The sequence below is a fragment of the Triticum aestivum genome, chromosome 6A (genome assembly GCF_018294505.1).
Source record: "Triticum aestivum cultivar Chinese Spring chromosome 6A, IWGSC CS RefSeq v2.1, whole genome shotgun sequence".
Classification (NCBI taxonomy): domain Eukaryota; kingdom Viridiplantae; phylum Streptophyta; class Magnoliopsida; order Poales; family Poaceae; genus Triticum; species Triticum aestivum.
The window spans coordinates 465,734,445-465,753,917 of NC_057809.1; the positions used below are offsets into that span (position 1 = coordinate 465,734,445).

General features: G+C 49.8%; 1 long non-coding RNA gene across 1 annotated transcript; it reads left to right on the forward strand.

The window, feature by feature from the left end:
* Window positions 1-14,241: 14,241 nt before the first annotated feature.
* On the forward strand, window positions 14,242-19,204 carry LOC123127942 (uncharacterized). Its single transcript, XR_006462867.1, has 3 exons — window positions 14,242-15,060; window positions 15,342-18,673; window positions 19,098-19,204. It is a non-coding gene; the product is annotated as an uncharacterized lncRNA (long non-coding RNA).
* The last annotated feature ends 269 nt before the right edge of the window (window positions 19,205-19,473 follow it).

Consider the following 19,473-nt stretch of genomic DNA (forward strand, 5'->3'; position numbering starts at 1 on the left):
CTGACGATCGCCACCACTCGGATCTTGCGTCTCAGGCTTGCCGGGCTGACTGTAGGAGCTGTCGGCGCAGATTTCCTTCGTCGGCGCATCGCCCCTCTGCAGGCGAGGGGGAGACCTGCCTGGAAATTTGGAGGCCCGGCAGATATAATGAGGTTGCGTCCAGGCCTCAACTTCAATTTCACCGTCATAGAGTTGGACGGGATGCTTAAGGAGATATTCAAGCATGATCCACAGCATCCCGAGTGGTTCAGGTTGCCGGCAGGCGTCGTTCCTCTGTGCAACAACTCCTCGCGCGACCGCATCTGCGCAATGATGCCGTTGTGTGACTCGCACGGGATCGCTCCAACTTGGCAAGAGCCCGCCGGCGACGTCGTGCAGCAGTTCTTTGACAGCCTAGTGGAGGTGGTGGTCAATGCTGATGAGAAGAAGCTCCTCACCCGCGACACCACTGAGCAAGAGATGGAGCGCATCGCCACCAGGGCGGAAGAGGCGGCGGCAGCCGCGGCCGCGGGTGAATTCGGGTTAACCATGGAGGAAGCGGACGCGGCGTTGGCGATGAGCATTGCCGAACGGGAGCGGCCCGAAGAGGAAGAAGAGCTCGCCGCGCCCGACGCCGAGTCGAACGAGCCCGCCGAGGGTACGAGCGGCCCGCCACCTCCGGGGAGCTTGCCGGGAGCAGGACCCGAAACGCAGCCCCCAGTGCAGCCAAGAAGGCGCCTCAGCAGGATCGGGGATGCAGCAAGGCGGCAAGCTGGTCAACAGCCGCAGCGCCGCACGACGCGCTCCACCGCGGCAAGTACGGTCGCCGCGGGGGCGCCTCCCGCAGCAGTGGCAACTGGGGCGGGGTCGTCTCGGGCTGGCGCTGCAGTCCCCACCAAGCGGCCAAGGGATCCCACCCCTCCACCTCGTCGCGCCGGAGGTGGGCCGAACTTCGACCTCTCCGCGCTCAGCTCCGATGAGGAAGAGGAAGAAGAGTAAGATTCCCTTGCTTGTTCTTGTAGTTCTTCAACTTGCTGATCTTGTCTTGCATCGGATCTGATTCACCCTGGGCTCTCCTTTTCAGGACTCTGGCCCAGAGGGCGGCGAAGAGGGCCAAGGCTCAGGTGGTGGTCATCAAGGACGAGCCCACTGCGACGACAGGAGGCGCACCCGAGACTACCTTGCTGGACCCGGCCATCACTTCGCAGAGCAGCCCCCAGCGTAAGCATATGGTTTACTTTCTGCTTCTGGGTGCGCGTGGTTGCTCTTTTCCTTTGTTGACATCTGATCGCTGGTTTGTTTGTGCAGGAGCAGAACAGCTTGATCAGGGGGCGTGGTGATCTCCTCCGATTCGTCGTCTGCTTCGACTACGCCGCCAAGGGCGGACTCCCCGGCAAGGGAGCGTCCTCCGGTAAGGGAGGAGCCTCCGGCAAGGGAGGAGTCTCCGGCAAGGGACAGCGCTAACGATCCGCCGGTGGTGGAGGTCACGACGGCAGATCCTAGCACAGGTAACCCTTCTTGCCCGAAACTTTCCTTGTAGTCTTCTGCTGATTTCTCTTCTCGAACACTTGTTTGATTTCTCCTTCTTCCCCGGTCGTCAGACCCACCCTCCGCGGATCCGATGGAGACCGAAACGGGCGGCGAGGAGGACGCGCGCGGCAATACTGATGATGCCGCGGCCACCGAAGAAAGGGTCGGCGCTGACATGCCCGCCGGCGGAAAGGCCGCCAAGGCTGCCACCAAGGAAGCTGGCGGGGGATCTGGCGATCGCACTGACGGCCCTGAGGCCGCAGGAGCGTCAGGCGCTGCACCGACCGCTGATCCCTCCGCCGCTGCCGCAGCGCCAGGCTCCGAGGAGCCCCAGCCCGGTGCCTATCTGAAGGCTGGCGAGGGCATCTTCATCAAGCTCCCTTGGGCGTCGAGCTCCAGGGCGCCGGTGGAAGGAGAAGCTCTGGATGGGGAGGTGCTTGCCTCTGCCGGGCTGTCGATCGTCGACGCGCCGGGAAGCAGCAGTGAAGAGCCTGAGGAGGAGCGGCTGCTGCGGAGGCTGCTGGCGCTCTACCGCGCCCGTCAAGTCAAGTTGGAGTCTCGGGAAGCGCTTGCCGCGAGGGCGAGCGTGGACATAGAGAAGCGTGCGGAGGAGCTCCGGGGTCTTCGTCAAGAAACTCTCCGGGCCTTGGCGGAGGAGCGGGAGCAGCTTGCCGAGGAACGGAAGGCCTTCCTCCTCGAGAAGGCCGAAGCTGAAGAGCAGCAGCGGCTCACCGGCGAGAAGCTGTACGCGCGAGAAGGCGAGCCGACTCAGCGGAAAGTGAACCTCGACAGCCACGAAGAGGAGCTTGCCGCGCGCGAACGGGCACTTGGAGGGACGCTCCAAGAGGCAAAGGATACGGCTGCGGCTGCCGAGGCCGCCAAGAAAGAATTGGAGGCTAAGGTGGCGCAGCTAGAAACTGATCTGAAGGTTCGTGGCGAAGAGCTTGCCGCCCTCAAGCTAGAGCGCGAGAAGGACGCCCTTGCCCACGATGAGCTGCAGGGCCGACTCGCCGAGAGGTGCAAGGAATTGAGCGCCGCCAAGGATTCCAACGCCGATCTGACGCTGAAGCGGGCCACCTTGACGGAGACGTTGGACAGCGCCAGGAAACGGGAGGTAGACTTGAAGAAGGACATCGAGGCCAACGAGGCGCTGCTAGCGAGGGCCGCCAAAACTCAGAATCTTCTCAGAGATACTGTGGAGCTCTGGACGGAGGGCCTCGTGGACATTGCTGCAGTCATCAAAGAGGAGCTGGTGCAATTGGGGGTGGAAGGCTTCGGGTACTCCTCCGACGAGAACCTCCAACCCAGCGCCAAGCTCACTTTGTTCTTCAAAGGCGTGGCGGCGGCGCTCCAGCAACTCCGGGAACGGATCCCAAAGCATTTGGTCGACGAGTCACGCTCGATTTGCGCCGGAGTTCTGGAGAAGGTGCTGGTGAAGGTGGCCTTCTGCAATCCGGGCCTCAACCTCACCAACGTCCTCAAGAAGCTGCCGACGGACGCTGATCTTGACGCACTTAAGGCCCTCGTCGCACCCATTGTGGACAGGGTGAACGAGGTCAAAAGGGTTGACGGCGGTCGCGTAGATTAGGCCGTCCGTTTTCTTCCTCTCTTGTCGCTGCCAGTCATGCCATGGGAACACTTTATTAGAGGCGCGACAAGTTATTTTTGTAATATAACTCTATCTTAGGCAACAAATAGCTGTGTTACTTCCTTTACTCGACTCTAGGCTTTGTATGGTCCTGCCCTACGCTTTCTAGGGAAACTTGCCGGTGCAGGCACCCTTGCCGCGAGCGCCGAGTGCGGAACTTCAGCAACCTGCTGGCGGGGTCGCTACCGACAAGCAACCTTGTCGCAACTAGTTGCAGCTCACTTAAGTTGTTGAGCGGACTCGAAACAAAGTAAGGGCGCTAGCGGCTCACTTAAGTTGCTGAGCGGACTCGAAGCAAAGTAAGGGCGCTAGCAGCTCACTTAAGTTGTTGAGCGGACTCGAAACAAAGTAAGGGCGCAGCTAGCTGTGAATTGGTTCCTCCGCGCACAGGTTTTCCATACAAAGCACGGTCGTTCAAGGAAAATAACTCAAAAACTGATTGCTCAAGCTTTAGCAACTTAGCTTTTCTGTCGTCTGCTTCCCGGCAAGGAGAAACCTTTTTTTTGAACGGCCTGGTCCACACCATTATCTTCTCCTTCCCCCCCCCGGTAAACCTTGTGGGCGAGGGAACCTTCCTTCTTTTGAGAAAGAGACAGAGAAATAAAGCAATGATATGGAGCCTTGGGCTCGTTATCGCTTACCGGGGTCTGGTGCTGCACAAAGTGTCAGATAATATATGCGAAAAAGGATTATAGCATAAGGAAACTGACAAGATGTGCGGGGCACATGAACTTTACTAGTGCACGGGGTCTGCACCCGGCTCTGTACAAAGGATTATATGCAACAGCGGCAAGACTTGTACAGAAAGGTGGTTGCCGGACAGGGTCCGACAACCGCGCCTTATGGGTAAAACTTACGAAGATGCTCGATGTTCCAGGAGTTGCTCACCGGAATGCCATCTTCGGTCTCAAGGCGGACAGCGCCGGGCCTAGTGACTCGTTTCACCCGATAAGGGCCTTCCCACTTCGGCGTCAACTTGTTGGAATTCTTGGCCGACTGAACGCGCTGAAGAACAAGGTCGCCTTCCTCGAGACTCCTGGCGTTGACTCTGCGGCTATGGTAGCGGCGCAGAGCTTGCTGGTAGCGAGCGGCTCGCACAGCAGCCTGGAGACGGTCTTCCTCAAGGAGCAGCGCGTCATCTTGCCGCAGCTGCTCTTGCTCGAGCTCATCATAAGCGAGCACTCGAGGTGACCCGTATACGAGTTCCGTGGGGAGAACTGCCTCCGCTCCATAGACTAGAGCGAAGGGTGTCTGCCTAGTGGCTCGATTTGGCGTCATCCTGATCGACCAAAGAACCACCGGCAGCTCCTCGATCCAGTTTCTTCCGCACTTGTGCAGTCTGTCGAAAGTTCTGGTCTTGAGGCCTCGCAGCACTTCAGCGTTTGCCCTCTCCGCTTGACCGTTGCTTCTCGGATGAGCAACAGAAGCGAAGCAGACCTTGGCGCCAAGATCTTGGACGTACTGCATGAAGGTGCGGCTCGTAAATTGCGTGCCGTTGTCGGTGATGATCCTGTTCAGGATCCCGAAATGGCAAACAATCGACCTGAAGAACTTGACTGCTGACTGTGCTATCACCTTCCTCACTGGTTCCACTTCCGGCCACTTTGTGAACTTGTCGATTGCAACGTACAAGAACTCAAAGCCCCCGACAGCTCGGGGGAAGGGGCCGAGGATGTCGAGCCCCCAGACCGAAAATGGCCAGGATAAAGGGATCGTCTGGAGAGCTTGAGCTGGCTGGTGTATCTGTTTGGAATGGAACTGGCACGCTTCACACTTGGTTACTTGTGCAGTTGCATCCTGGAGGGCTGTCGGCCAGAAGAAGCCTTGTCGGAATGCTTTGCCGACAAGTGCTCTTGCGCCAATGTGGTGACCACATATGCCTCCATGTATCTCTGCCAACAGTTGTTGTCCATCTTCCCGGCGAATGCACTTCAATTTCACACCGTTGAGTCTTATTCTGTACAGTGTGCTGTCGACAAACTTGTACATACTTGACTGCCGAGCTACTTTTTCAGCTTCTTCTTGCTCTTCGGGAAGATCTCCTGTCCGAAGGAAACGGACAATCTGCTGCGCCCATGCTGGAGCTTGAGGCTCGACAACAAGGACTAAAGGCATATCTGTTGCTGCAGGAACATCCGCTTCTACGGCAAGAACCTGCGGTTCTGCCGGAGCGTGATATTCCCCGGCAAGCTTGCCGGAGCAGGACTTGTCGGGAGCATTTGCTTCGACGGAACAAACCATAAGGTTTGCCGGAGCAGACTGCCCCTCAGCATCCTTGGTGTTGATCTTGGGGACTTTCTTGGCGGCGGCTTCGGGGAGCTCTGCCGGAAAGTAGTCACCAGAAACCAACTTCCTCTTCTTATTCTGTCTAGTTGATGGTGTCACGGAAGGTTGAGTCAGCTTGAGCACAAAGATCCCTGGTTCCACAGGCAACTTTAGTGCAGCGCATTTCGACAGGCCATCAGCAATGTCATTCTGAGCTCTTGGGATATGCTCCATTTGTAGGCCGTCAAAGCGCTCTTCTAGCTTCCTCACTTCCTCAACATATGCTTCCATCAACGGGCTCTGGTAGTTCTTGTTCACTTGGCGGACGACAAGCTGCGAGTCACCCCTGATAATGAGCTTCTTGATCCCAAGGTCGGCTGCTATTCTGAGACCGGCAAGCAACCCTTCATACTCTGCAGTATTGTTGGTTGCTTGCTCTTTGGGAAAGTGCATCTGGACTGCGTACTTGAGGTGCTCTCCGGTGGGTGCGATAAGCAGCACGCCAGCACCGGCGCCTTGCAGCGAGAAGGCACCATCAAAGTACATCAGCCACTCTTTGCTTGTCTCCTTGACGGGGATGCTCGTCTCTGGAATTTCTTCATCTGGAGTTGGCGTCCACTCTGCTATGAACTCTGCCAATGCCCTGCTTTGGATAGTTGCAGTGCTCTCAAACTTGAGGCCAAAGCTTGACAGTTCCAAGGCCCACTCGACAATCCTGCCTGTCGCTTCTGGATTCTGCAGTATCCTTTTCAGCGGAAAGCGAGTGACGACTGTGATCTCGTGTGCCTGGAAGTAATGGCGCAGCTTTCTCGAGGCCACGAGAAGGCCGAAAAGCAATTTTTGCACACTAGAGTACCTCGACCTAGCCCCCTGGAGAAGGGAGCTGACAAAGTAAACTGGGCGCTGCACCATCTTCTTCTGCACGTCCTTGCACATCTGCGCAGATTCATCTTTGTCGGGACCAGAGCTTGCTGGACCGGAGCTTGCCGGAGAAGCCCCCTGCTTGTCGCTGGATTTACTTGCTGCGGTTGCCAGCTCATCGTCCGCCTCCCTTTCCGCTACTAACGCAGCACTAACCACTTGATTGGTTGCCGCTCAGCAGCAACTTCTCTTGTGGCTTAGGTGCGACAAGTATTGGAGTGGAGGACAGGTACCTCTTCAAGTCCTGCAGCGCAGCCTCCGCTTCCGGAGTCCATTTCATTGGACCTGCCTTTTTCAATATTTTGAAAAATGGCAGGGCGCGCTCAGCAAACTTAGAGATAAACCTGCTGAGAGCAGCCATGCAACCGGCAAGCCTTCGCACATCCTTGACGCGCTTCGGTGCTTCAATCCGCTCGATGGCCTTAATCTTGTCGGGGTTGGCTTCAATTCCCCACTGAGACACAAAGAACCCGAGAAGCTTGCCGGAAGGGACTCCAAACACGCACTTCTCGGGGTTGAGCTTGAGGCTGATCTTGCGCAGATTTGCAAAAGTTTCTTCTAAATCTTGGATCAGGGTAGCCTTGTCCTTGCTCTTGACCACTATATCATCCATGTAGGCTTCCACATTTCTGTGTATCTGTGGCTCAAAAGCGACGTGGACTACTCTTGCAAATGTTGAACCAGCATTCTTCAACCCAAAGGGCATTCGTACAAAACAGTATGTGCCACAAGGGGTGATAAATGCGGTTTTTCCTCATCCTCTTCTGCCATGAAGATTTGATGGTACCCTGAGTACGCATCAAGAAATGAAAGCAAATCACATCCAGCTGTGGAGTCAACAATCTGGTCAATGCGCGGCAAGGGAAATGGATCTTTGGGACAAGCTTTATTGACATCAGTGAAGTCTATACAAAGCCTCCATTTCCCGTTCGCCTTGCGCACGACTACAGGATTGGCCAACCACGTGGGATGGAGCACTCCTCTGACAAGGCCTGCTGCTTCCAATTTCCTGATTTCTTCTGCAATGAACTCTTGGCGCTCCACCGCTTGCTTCCTGACTCTCTGCTTGACGGGCCGCGCATGAGGACAGACGGCAAGGTGGTGCTCGATTACTTTCCTGGGAACACCGGGGATATCAGACGGTTGCCATGCAAACACGTCGACATTCGCCCGCAGGAAAGCAACGAGCACGCTTTCCTATTTGGGGTCAAGCGTGGCACTGATGGTGAAGGTACCACCAGTGCCGTCCTCCTTGGCGGACACCTTCTTGGTCTCGGGTGGAGCTGCCATCGTCTTCTTGCACTTGCCGGTGGAGCTCGATGGTGCGTCCTCAACGGTAGCGCAGCACTCCGAAGAGGTGCGCTTGCCGGAGTGGGCATCAGAGCTCTTGCCGGACTTGGCCTTCTTCTTCCCCCGGGAGCTTCAGCGGCAAGTGTGTGGTGATCAGCTGCGGCTGCTGCTTCCCGGTAGATCTTGTCGGCGCAGATAAGGGCATCCTTCTTGTCACCGGGGACAGAGATGACACTTATCGGGCCTGGCATTTTGAGCACGTTGTATGCATAGTGAGAGGCTGCCATAAACTTGGCGAGCGCTGGACGGCCAAGGATCCCATTGTAGGGCAATGGAAAATCGGCAACGTCAAATGTGACCCTCTCAGTTCTGAAATTCAGCTCGCTGCCAAATGTGACCGGCAGCGTGATCTTCCCTTTCGGCTTGCTCCTTCCCGGGTTGATTCCTTGGAATGTGCCGGTCTCTTCGAGCTCGCTGTCAGGGATCTGGAGTTTGTGAAGGACCGCGGAGGAGATGAGATTCAAGCCGGCCCTGCCGTCAACTAGCATGTTTGTGACCTTGAGGTTGCGGATAGTTGGTGAGACCAACATCGGCAAGCACCCGACCGCAGTTACGCGATCAGGGTGATCCCCAATGTCGAAGATGATAGGCGTGCTGGACCATTTCAGGGGCTTGCGTGACTCTATGGATGGCTCTGCTGCATTCACTTCTCGCATCCACTGTTTGAGCTGGCGGTGCGAAGTATGCAGAGAGGCGCCACCGTCAACGCACAGGACCTCCGTGGCTTTCTGAAATTCCTGCTCATCGGCCTCATCATCATCCACGTCTTCGTCATCGTCGTCATCTTCATCCTTGTCGCGGCCGCGGGGAGGTCTGTCTCCTTGCCGCTGCTTGGCCTTGCCGCGACGTCCTCCCCGGCCGAGGTGTTTCTTGCCGGATCCACCGGTTCCTTCCTGGGCCTTCTCTTTGTCGCGTCGCTCGTATTCAGCTTTCTGCTGCTCAGCAACTGTTCGACCTTCTTGCAGTTCTGGAGATCGTGACCCTTGGTGCGGTGAATCTTGCAATACTGCCTGCCGGAGCTGTCCTGCTTGTCGGTGGCCGCCACAGGATGGGCCTCCTTGTCGGAGCCACCAGCCTTAGCTTCCTTGGCGCCACCTCCGTTGCCGATCTTCTCGACAGCTAGCACTTCCTTACCCTTATTCCTTCTGTTGTTCCGCCGCCGGCCTTTCCTTGCCGGGGCGGCATCCTCACTGTCAGATTCTCCTGCTCCTGTACTCTCCCCGGGGAACCTCCTCCCCTCTTCAGCGCGTGCACACTTGTCAGCCAGGGCATAAAGCTCACTGACGTCTCTGATTTTACACATCGCCATCTCCTCCCTCATCCTTCGGTTTCGCACGTTCTGATGGAACGCGCTAATGACCGCGGCAGGGTGGACGTCTGGGATGTTGTGCTGTACGCGGCTAAATCTCTGAATGTACTTGCGCAGTGGCTCTCCTTCCTTCTGGGCGAGCAGATGAAGATCGCTCTCTTGGCCATGTGGCTTGTGGCCGCCTGTAAAGGCGCCGACAAACTGATGGCACAGATCAGCCCAGGAAGATATGGAGTTGTCCGGCAAGTGCATGAGCCAGGATCTGACATTGGGCTTGAGCACCAGCGGGAAGTAGTTGGCAAGGATCTTGTCATCTCGTCCCCCGGCAGCTTGCACTGCAATGGTGTAGATGCTGAGGAACTCCGACGGATGCGTCTTGCCGTCGTACTTCTCCGGCACGTCTGGCTTGAAATTCTTTGTGCTGGGCCACTGGACTTGCCGCAGCTCACGGGTGAACGCAGGACAACCTACCGCGTACGGCAGATCGCCTGGTTCCCCTGGCGCATGCATGTCGACAGAGAGCCCAGCGCGCTTGTCGGATTGACGTCGCGCTTCTCTTCAGCGCTCGATGCGGGTTCGAGCGTCTTCTTTTTGTCGTTCATGGAGAACTTGGCGCTGGTCGCGACGAGCTTGTGGGTCCGACAACGCGGTGGAGACGCTGTTGGGGTGGACCCGGCGAGTCGGCGATTTTGGCCTTCGTAGTGGAGAGTGCATGGAAGTCGCACCTCCCTCAGTCTTGTTGCCATCGGCTCGCGTTCGGCTGTCCTGCCGCGGCAGCGAGGTGCTTGGTCGCCGCGTAGTGTTGCCGTTGGCGAAGCCGATGAGGCTCTGGATAGTGGCCCTCCATTCGTCGGTCTTGTCCGCCATCGGAGGATAGTCCAGGAGCAGCTGGGCCCGCGCCAAGGCTTCTGCTGGGGTGGTGGGCGGCAGAGGTGAACGGTGCGAGGAGAGGGGCGTGCTCGGACTCCTAACCAAGTTAGAAGGAGCAGCGTCCCGTCCCGGCGACCGTACCTCGCTGGGGCCAGCATGCTGGCATGCATGCTGGTCTTGAACGCCACGCGAACCACCAGCTTGATCTTGGGTCAGCGGATGTATGGCGCTGCGAACGCTATGACGCTGCTGGTCCCGCGCCTCTTGAGAGGGATATGGTGCGCGCATGGACGCCGAGGTCTGTTCCGCCTTGTCCTTGGACTTGGCAGCGCTGTGGGCACCCTTGTCGACGCCCATTCCTCCGCTGGCGTCCACTCCACCACCCGTTTGCTCCGGAGGCGGTGGAAGCAACGCGGACGGAACAGCTGCCTCCGAATTCTTCTTCTTCGGTGGCATGTCGATGAAGACGATGAAGATTTAGCTTGCGTGCACGCCGGATCGGGTTCGCACGATCTCGACGCCCCCTACCTGGCGCGCCAGAGATGTCGGGGGCGATGCTGATTCCCACCAACACCTATGGGGACAGGGCCCCTTTCGGTTCGGTGGGGGGCGGAGAGCGCACAAAGAGCGGATCGAGGCAGTGCACGCGGGCGATTTTACCCAGCTTCGGGCCGCACGGATGCGTAAAACCCTACTGCTGCTTGTTTGTGTATATTGGATTCTTGCTCAGGAGCGATGGACGCTGCCGGACTGAGCGTGAGAGTGTTCCTGGTGTTGAATGAGCCGAACTGGCCGAGCCTCCGAACCTCTTCTACGTTGCGCTTGGGCCTCCTTTTATACTCTCAAGGGGTCACCGACAGGGGGCAACGTAGACAAGAAGGGTAAAAATGGAAAAGGATGCGGTAGGTGCAGCTACCGCTACTATGGATACAGTGCACCCTACCTAACTCTGACGGCAGGGGACAAGGGCATTAAATGCCTGTCTGAGTCTCCTAAATAGTGCAAAAAGTGACCGTTTGGAGTGCCACCGTTTGCCACGATGGGCTTCTCTTCATCTCTGCTTGCCACCACGTACCCCTAGCTGCACGGCCTCCTGCCACGTGTGCTTGGGAGAGCCCTAGAGTGACACGTTAGCAGGTGTGCTGGAGCGCAGGCACGAAGTGGGGGTTTCCCGTGGCAAGCTCCTTGTCGCGGCTGTTGTCTTGTCGCGTCCGGAAGTTTGTCGCTCGCTGGATCTTGAAGGGACGCAGGGCACGTCGCGGCAAGCTTTCTTGGTATGCCTTGAATGGCCTTCCCGGCAAGCTCCTCTTGCCGGGGTCTCATCTCTTCCCGGCAAGCTCCTCTTGCCGGGGCCTTGGCTGGCCTTCCCGGCAAGCTCCTCTTGCCGGGGCCTTAGTTGGCCTTCCCGGCAAGCTCCTCTTGCCGGGGCCTTGATTTGAGTACTTTGTTCTTGAATGGTCTTCAAGGGAACCACGGAGGGTCCGGGCGGTCACCCAGCAAGCCTTGCCGCGGGGCGCTGCAACTGCCCGTGTACGAGTTCGGGGTAATAGGGTACCCCTACTCTAGTACACCGACAACCACCAAAGGATAATTGATTATAGGGTATGGGCACTACCCTTGGCTTTCGCCAAGCTTGGGGGAGGTGCATTGATACGTCTCCGTCGTATCTACTTTTTCAAACACTTTTGCCCTTGTTTTGGACTCTAACTTGCATGATTTGAATGGAACTAACCCGGACTGACGCTGTTTTCAGCAGAATTACCATGGTGTTATTTATGTGCAGAAACAAACATTCTCGGAATGACCTGAAACTTCACGGAGCAAATTTTTGGAAAATATAAAAAATACCTTTAAAAGATGAAGGCCAGGGGGCCCACCACCGGCCCACGAGGGTGGGGGCGCGCCCCCTACCTCGTGAGCCCCCTGGAGCTCCTCAGACTCCAACTCCAATTCTATATATTATGTTTCGGGGAGAAAAAATTAGAGAGATGAATTCATCGCGTTTTATGATACGGAACCACCACCAAGCCCTAAAACCTCTCAGGAGGGCTGATCCGGAGTCCGTTCGGGGCTCCGGAGAGGGGAATCCGTCGCCATCGTCATCATCAACCATCCAACATCACCAATTTCATGATGCTCACCGCCGTGCGTGAGTAATTCCATCGTAGGCTTCCTGGACGGTTATGGGTTGGATGGGATCTATCATGTAATCGAGTTAGTTTTGTTAGGGTTTGATCCCTAGTATCCACTATGTTCTGATATTGATGTTGCTATGACTTTGCTATGCTTAATGCTTGTCACTAGGGCCCGAGTGCCATGATTTCAGATCTGAACCTATTATGTTTTCATCAATATATGAGTGTTCTTGATCCTATCTTGCAAGTCTATAGTCACCTATTATGTGTTATGATCTGTTAACCCCGAAGTGACAATAATCGGGATACTTATCGGTGATGATCGTAGTTTGAGGAGTTCATGTATTCACTATATGTTAATGCTTTGTTCCGGTACTCTATTAAAAGGAGGCCTTAATATCCCTTAGTTTCTGTAAGGACCCCGCTGCCACGGGAGGGTAGGACAAAAGATGTCATGCAAGTTCTTTTCCATAAGCACATATGACTATATTCGGAATACATGCCTACATTACATTGATGAACTGGAGCTAGTTCTGTGTCACCCTAGGTTATGACTGTTACATGATGAACCGCATCCGGCATCATTCTCCATCACTAATCTATTGCCTATGAGCTTTCCATATATTGTTCTTCGCTTATTACTTTCTCGTTTCTCTTGCTATCATCACTACAAAATACCAAAAACATTACTTTTACTACTGTTACCTTTTGCTACCATTACCACTACTATCACATTACTTTGTTACTAAATACTTTGCTACAGATATTAAGTTTCCAGGTGTGGTTGAATTGACAACTCAGCTGCTAATACTTGAGAGTATTCTTTGGCTCCCCTTGTGTCGAATCAATAAATTTGGGTTGAATACTTTACCCTCGAAAACTGTTGCGATCCCCTATACTTGCGGGTTATCAAGACTATTTTCTGGCGCCGTTGCCGGGGAGCATATCTCTATTCTTTGAGTCACTTGGGATTTATATCTGCTTATCATTATGAAGAAATTAAAAGATCCAAGAACCAAGATTTAACCCTCAACTACAAGGGGAGGTAAGGAACTGCCATCTAGCTCTGCACTTGATTCACCTTCTATTTTGAGTAAGCTTGCGACACCTAAATCTACTTCTGCTATTCATTCTGATATGTCGCAATGTTATTGATGATGCCACTTCTGCTATACATGATACTTATGATGAAACTACTTCTATGCTTGATACTACTGTGCCACTTGGTGAATTTCTTGATGAACAACTTGCTAGGGCTAGAGAGATTGAAAATATTGAATCTGATAATATTGATGAAATTAATGATGAAGACTTGCCTGTTATTCCCGAGGGTTATGTTTTTGATAAATAAATTTCTTTAGCTATTTTAGCTTGCAAGGATAGAAACGAACTTAAGAGGTTATTAGCTAAATGGAATAAGCAATCTCTAAATGCTAGGATGAAACCTGTCCCTGCTTTTGCTGCTTCACCTATCTGTGTTACCAATAAGGAACAGATCCTGATATAATTACTTTGGTTGAATCTGATCCTTTTCATGGCTATGAATCTGAAACTGTTGTGGCACATCTTACTAAATTAAATGATATGGCCACCTTGTTCACTACTGATGAGAGAACTCGTTACTTTTATATCCTTAAAATATTTTCCTTCTCATTAAAGGGTGACGCTAAGATATGGTTTAATTCTCTTGATCCTGGTTGTGTGCGTAGTCCCCAGGATATGATTTATTACTTCTCTGCTAAATATTTCTCTGCTCATAAGAAACAAACTGCTTTGAGGGATATATATAATTTTGTGCAAATTGAAGAAGAGAGTCTCCCACAAGCTTGGGGGAGGCTTCTCCAATTACTTAATGCTTTGCCTGATCATCCTCTTAAGAAAAATGAAATACTTGATATCTTTTATAATGGACTAACCGATGCTCCCAGAGATTACCTGAATAGTTTTGTTGGTTCTATTTTTAGGAAAAGAACACCGGATGAAGCTGAAATTCTATTGAATAATATGTTGACAAATCTATACCTATACAAATTACAGACTCCTTAATAATTCCCACGTTAATTAGAAATTAAGAGTCGTTTATCTAATGTGATTAGAAATTAAGAGCCGTTTATCTGATGTGATCAAATTATAACGGCGGCGATTAATCCGTGCAATCCTCGACCAGTTCCGGCTTCCATAGTAAAATCAGAAATTAGCCCATCTTCCTCCACCTCACAATTTCTCTGCCGCTTCTCCTTGCCCTAGAGACTACCGGGCTAGATCTCAACTTTCCATCCATGCTGCTATCCAATCTCCATGTGTTCCTTTTATTTAGAAAAGTTTACATCGCAAGAGCATTTGTGAGGTGGAGCAGGGGAGGTGGTTGGATCGGGGCTGGTGGTGCTGCGACGCCGATGCAGTGGTCGGGGAGACGTCATGCTGCAGCCGAGGAAGCTCGAGAGGCGGCGACTAAAGGAGGCTCTACTGGATGTGGAGAATCTCCACGGCGCGATGGATGAGGTGGGCGAGTAGATGGGCAGCCGACGAGGTACACCGTACACAGGAGGCGGCGATGCCCTGGACGGCTGTAGAGCCGAGGTGCGGCGAGCAGATGGGCAGTCGGCGAGGCGCACAGGAAGCGGCGGCGCCCTAGACAGCTGCAGAGGAGAGATGCCACAAGGGGAGGAGGAGCTCAGGCAGAGCAACTCCTCGCTTCTGTCTCCATGTCCAAAGTAGTATCCCTCGACGCTGCAGTTCTCAAAAAATATAGATCACAATCTAATTTGTCCTCTCCTTGATCCCCTTCTTCCAAAGAATGCAGTTTCTTCAGTTCCAAAATTCAAATCAATGCACAATCATCATCTTAAACAAACACAAGATCCAATCCCAGCCTCCCCGGATGCTTTGCTCCTCAATATTTAAATCCCCTCAGTTTCACCAAGCACCATGATTTTTCATAAGAATTGAGTGTTGGTCAGTTGGAAGATGGAGACAGTTTGAAACAGGTTGAGCGGTCGTCACCGTCGGCGAGGCTGCGAAGTGGACGAGCAACACTCCCTCTACGCAGGCAGGTAACCCCATATTCTTAAATTCCATGCTCTATTCAACAGTTCTACATTAAATTCATCATCAAAATTACATAAATCGGCGTATCTGTTGTGTGTCATGTAGAGCAAGTGTTTTTCCATGAAAGAGTCAAATACTGGACAAGAATCTCACACTTTGATGTTTACATGAGGCTGAGGCGCTGAGCAATTTTGATGTTTGAGAAAAGTTCCTACAAACAAACTTGAGCTCTCAAAGAACTGCAAGTGTCTGATACATCGCCAAACCTAATTAAGTTGTGTTGTAGGGTTCCTGCGGGCGGACAGCAAGAGGTACACACACGGTGGAAGCAGGCAGGTGGTGGGTGTGGCGACAACTACGAGCTGCATGTCTCCGGCAGCTGCGTTGCCTTCTACGCTAGACAATTATATCATACATCCGCTAAGGGTAACTACAAGGTGTTCTTCACGGAGCTCAATTGAGCTGAATTAGTCGAGTTGTTGGGTAAGCTAACTAAGCATCCTTTTGGAACTATGCTTTCATCACGTATTTGAAAGATAGCAGAACATACATTTCATCCACATGCAAAGAACTGAAGTAATTAAAGATAGTGTGAATTAGTACAATTTACTGCAGATTCAAGAACTATTGTAAACATTGCAATGGAATACTTCAGATTTAGTAGAATTTGTTGTAAGGTAATGATATTACGTATATAAATGATTGAAAACAATTTAATTAGTTGTTTCCTTCTGTGTTATTTTTAAAATATAATTTCACAGAATTAGCCTTTTGATTCATTTTGTTTTCTATGATAAATTTGTGATTACTATGTCAAATGTAAGAAACCTATATATTAAGATGCTTTTCTTCATGTAAATTGTGTAGACCTTAGATTACTAGGTTGATTGTATTCTCTTAGCATTGCTCATCGTGCCTTGAAAGAATGTGTTTCCAACAGTGCTAGAACTGTTTAAAAATGTCAGGAATGATATCGTCCGCATCATCAGTTGATGAGAGAAATATGTGCAGAAGATTTTTATAGGATCATTCTAGGCTTAGACATAAGTTGTAGATAATTGATTTACATCCAATAACAACCTAGAAAGTGTTTGACACTCAAGATATAAAATTGACTTTGGAATCAAGAAGTTTTTATTCCATATGTATATATGACTATCATATATGCTAGACTATCATATAATTATATACGATCATTAAGTATCCACTATTCACAATCACGTACGACTAGAAGGTTTTTACAAGATTGTGATGTAGCGGCTGGGCATGCCGGGCCACATATCATGAAATCCCTCCTCTCTTCTCCATCTTGATGAATTCAGCGGAGAGCCACCAATATTTTTGCTTTATTCGTAATTTCTCATCAAGACATTTTTTTTGGTTTTGTACATTTTTCACGACACAACGCTTACCAGACTATGAATTATAGGGAGTGAAGGAGAACCAACCAGCTGAGATAATCTGTGTGGCATTTGCTGCCAACTAGCAGAGTTGTGTACATATAGAAATCAACCACTGTCAGCCAAATCTTTTTGATGTTTATAGAAGCTTTATAGACGTTTTCCTAAGTAAAGGATTTCGAGATTGTACGTTTTTTTCCAATATGTGCTAACTTTCAGATTATCTGCATGTATAACAAACATTTCTTTTGTCCAGGAATAAGAAACATATCTTATAAAGTGTATAATATTTTATTGGTAGATTTGTAAGATTTAAGTATTGTTGGTTGTGCAAGAAAATAGCTTCATGTATGGATTATTGAGTTACACATGCTTCTGTTTATGGTTTGTTTGTTGTATTTGGAAACAGATCTAGATAGATGATCTTTATAATACAGAACATTCATATTAAAATTTTCCTGTGTTTTTAGCCATGTATTCCATATTATCATTGTTTTTTTAGTAATATGTGTGATCCTTCCTTTGCAGTTACAGTATTCAGATAGCATAGTTTCCACTTACAGAAAATATGCTAAAAGAATTTTCAGTTACACTTTCCGAGTGCCCTCACAATGATTTTCATGTTTCTTGCAAGGGCTTCTACATAAGGATAAATCTGTTCTAAAAAATAGTAGATTTATGTAGTCCCATTATGCGCAGCAATATTCACGCATGCCTCTACATCTACTTCATTGAATAGTAATCTGCAATCTTCATTAGCATAGAACAACAAAATCTGTGAGAAAACTTACACATCTTTATCTCAAATCGTTAAATGGGTTTAGGTACTACCAATTTCAATATGGTCGCTTATGTTTCTTTTGTCATTGATAGTTTCTCACAAGTCCTAACTTCTACAGGTAAGGAATTGATTTACCTCTTGATAGTTTTCTTTCCTTTGGAATTTATCTTTCTGTTGCAACCAAATTACATTATTATTTTCTGTAAATCGAAGTTGAAATCCATGGTTTCTCTATGCTGGTAAAAAATAAAGTACCCAATCTCTTTTCTTAACACAATATGCATCTTATCTTCTCTCATGTAAGCAATCTCGATAAGACTCCTCTATCTTTAAACCACACTCAAGTCCATGGTTTTCCTCGGCGCGACAAACTATAGTTGGATCAGTGCTTCAAAAGACGTGGCGTGGGCTTGAAGGATATGCCGAAGGCATCCGATGGTTGGAGGGATCGCCAAGGGGAGGTTCCCAGGGTTATGAACTACCAAGTAATTTGTATTTTCTTTATTACTGTATTTTTTGTTTGTCCTAAATACTAGATTCATATTTCTTGCTTTCCATTGTTTGTAATATTATCCAAACTCCTCACGTGTTTATGTTGCTTGAATATTTCAGACTGAGTTAGAAGTAAACCACATGTCTTTCATAGTACTTCTGGATGGTCATAGCTAAAATGATAGCCTGGCTGTGTACACTATTTGGTCACAGCTAAAATGATAGCCTGGTTGTGTACACTACTTCAAGAATTTCTCTGACCAACCACTGTTACTTATAAACTACAGAGGCTCACTGGCCTATCCACAACTATTTCAGATTGTTAAACCTCGCCTAATCTCATTGTATCTTTTTGCATTATGTTTTGGCTAGAATTATCATACATGATTTATCTTTGTCTCTTTCATACACATTCTTTCTGCATGAGAATTGAGGAGGCTAAACAATGGCATAAATCAGAACAGTGACACACTTATCATGAGATGGTACTTCTGTACAAACAGGGTAAGAAAGCTATTGGAATTTGGTGAACTTATTAATCGGTGATGTTGTAATAACTGACAAAGAGGTTGCTGAGTTCAGTCTTACAAATAGAAAGATGCATGGGTACTTCTGCCCAGTCTCTATTTGGTTTTCAGTAGTGAAGCTACAACTACTTTTTGTTTTTAGTATGAAAAATCCAATTTTTGCACATTGTTAGCCAGATTCTCAAATGATTTTGAAGACCTTTAGTCTCTATTTTGTACGCCCATGGAGATGCTTGCTAAGTACAGTTGCATCACAAAATCTTATGTGTGTTGTGGACTATTCTTACCCGTTGATAATGCTACTTAGGAAACCACTTGGATGCCATCGCAGAACAGAGAAAGAGGCGCTATGGACTAGGGTTTACATGCTGGCTACGACCGACTGAAAACATAAGACATGGATTGACACAGAAACATGGTATTAAAAATTCCGTACTCCAATATAATCTAGAAAATAATGAGTCGGCCTTTCCTTCATGAGCTTATTTTCTTTATGGTTCATGTACAGAAAAAGAAATAAACATTATAGCCCAGATGATAAGAACAGTGGTTTCTCTCAACGACGCACGCTTAATTGGCAGAGTATGCTCCTAGCATATACTAGGTTAAGTGATGTTTCAGAATACACATGGAAAGTGACTTGATGGAAGCTAAGAAAAAATATACTGTATCTCAATCTAAGTGGCAACCAGTTCCAACGTGTATAATTATTATGTGCTAATGCACAAAAGTCCTCAAGTATATCACTCATCATGTCACTAGCTTCCTGTTCATGGCGCGCCCATGCTGCTGTATGTTCTTACCAGATTGAACTCCTTCAGTAACTACCTTAATTCCTGCAGCTATGGCCTACATGCTACTATATTATCCTTGAGCTTAGTTTTATTTGGAAGGGAGAAAGGAAGGAATGTTGATGACCCACCATCCAGCGGCCAACCCAATGCAAGGTAGAAGTACGATAAATCAAGACTATGGTCTATTAATTTGCCTGCTTGAATACAAAATGCGTTTATCTTGCATGGGTGGATGATTCATGAATTTATATATGTTACCCGAAAAAAAGAATTTATATATGTGAACAATTCATTAGCTCCTTGATGTATTAATATAATTATTTTTATGTAACATCTGTTAGATATAATCTTCACATTGTGTATATACACGTACTTCGGAAACACAAATAAAGGAATTTCCATTGTTGCTTAGTTAAGAGAAAGG